The sequence below is a fragment of the Lathyrus oleraceus genome, chromosome 1, assembly GCF_024323335.1.
Source record: "Lathyrus oleraceus cultivar Zhongwan6 chromosome 1, CAAS_Psat_ZW6_1.0, whole genome shotgun sequence".
Taxonomy (NCBI): Eukaryota; Viridiplantae; Streptophyta; class Magnoliopsida; order Fabales; family Fabaceae; genus Lathyrus; species Lathyrus oleraceus.
The window spans coordinates 221,895,323-221,897,694 of NC_066579.1; positions in this window are offsets into that span (position 1 = coordinate 221,895,323).

Sequence of the window (2,372 nt, forward strand, 5' to 3'; positions counted from 1 at the left end):
AGTGATATTGGGAACTTCATTCCACAGTCTGACCACAATCATTGAAGCCAACGTAGCAATAGCATCAGCCATCCTATTCTCATCTCGAGGAATATGATGAAAGTCAACCTCAGTAAAGAACGTTGAAATCCTCCTCGCATAATCTCTGTACGGAATGAGGCCAGGCTGATTCGTTTCCCATTCACCCTTAATCTGATTAACAACGAGGGCCGAATCACCATATACATCAAGATGGTTGATCCTTAGATCAATACATTCCTCCAATCCCATAATACAAGCCTCATACTCAACCATATTATTCGTGCATTTGAAAGTTAGCCTTGCTGTAAAAGGAATATGCGCGCCCTGAGGAGTAATAATCACGGCCCCAATACCATTTTCATACTGATTTACAGTGCCATCAAACACCATACTCCATCTGGAACCAGGCTTTGGCCCTTCATCAAGTGTAGGCTCATCGCAATCTTTTACTTTCAAATACAGAATTTCCTCATCCGAGAAGTCATACTGAACTGACTGATAATCTTCAATAGGCTGATGTGCCAAATGGTCAGCCAAGATACTACCTTTAATAGCCTTCTGAGCTCGATACTCAATATCATACTCAGATAACAACATCTGCCAATGGGCAATTCTCCCTGTTAAAGGAGGCTTCTCGAAGATGTACTTGATTGGATCCATTCTGGATATCAACCAAGTCGTATGATTTCTCATATACTGGCGTAAGCGCTTAGCAGCCCAAGCCAAAGCACAACATGTTTTTTCAAGCATTGAGTATCGAGACTCACAATCAGTGAACTTCTTACTCAGGTAGTAAATAGCATACTCCTTCTTCCCTGATTCGTCTTGCTGACCAAGGACACAACCCATCGAGTCTTCAAGAACAGTCAGATACATGATCAAAGGTCTTCCCTCTACAGGCGGAGACAAAATCGGAGGCTTAGACAGATATTCTTTAATACTGTCGAAAGCTTTCTGGCAATCCTCGGTCCAATCATGGGACTGATCTTTCTGGAGGAGCTTGAATATAGGCGCACATGTGACAGTCATGTGGGATATGAATCTGGAGATATAATTCAAGCGGCCAAGAAAACCTCGGACTTGCTTCTTAGTTTTGGGCGCAGGCATCTCTTGTATTGCTTTGACCTTTGCAGGATCAACCTCAATACCTCTTTCACTAACAATGAAGCCCAATAACTTGCTAGAACGGACTCCAAATGTACACTTGTTGGGATTCAGACGAAGCTTATATTTCCTCAAACGCTGGAAAAGCTTCAACAAATGCTCTACATGTTCAACTTCCGTTCTTGACTTAGCAATCATATCGTCAACATATACCTCAATCTCCTTCTGCATCATATCATGAAACAAGGTGGTCATAGCTCGTTGATACGTGGCTCCGGCGTTCTTCAAACCGAAGGGCATCACTCGATAACAGAATGTTCCTCAAGGTGTGATGAATGTTGTCTTCTCCATATCCTCGGGTTCCATTTTAATCTGATTATATCCAGAAAATCCATCCATAAACGAGAAGACTTTGAATTTAGCTGTATTGTCTACCATCATATCAATATGTGGTAGAGGGAAATCATCTTTCGGACTAGCTTTATTTAAGTCTCTATAGTCCACACACATCCGTACTTTTCCATCTTTCTTAGGCACGGGCACAATATTGGCCACCCATTGAGGATATATAGAAGTCACCAGGAACCCCGCATCAATTTGCTTCTGAACTTCCTCTTTGATCTTCACTGCCATATCAGGATGAGTTCTTCTGAGCTTCTGCTTTACAGGCATGCACTCAGGCTTTAGAGGTAGGAAATGTTGCACAATATCAGTATCTAGACCAGGCATGTCTTCATATGACCAGGCAAAGACGTCAACATATTCTCGTAGCAACTTAATCAACCCCTTCTTAACAGATTCTTCCAGAAGTGCCCCAATCTTTACCTCTCGCACACAATCTTCAGACCCCAAGTTGACTGTTTCCAGATTCTCAAGATGCGGCTGAATGATCTTCTCTTCATGCTCAAGTAGCCGGGTGATCTCATCAGGAATCTCTTCAACATCATCTTCCTCTGCCTCAAATACAGGGAATTCAAAATTGGGAGATGGTGTTGGGTCATTATGTTCAATGGGTTTAGAAATCAACCTGCATAATGATTTTGGATATGAAAAGCTCTTAAAATTCAAACAAGGCAAATCATTATGCATATGAAAAGATTGATTTTATTCTATTTTTAGGGTTTTATGTGATCACCAATTTCATGCAAAAAGCAAAAAGGGAAAATAATTTGGAAAAACAAACATTTAACATGAATTTATTGAATGAAAATATCATTGAATTTATGCGCCGACAATGTCATCACTCC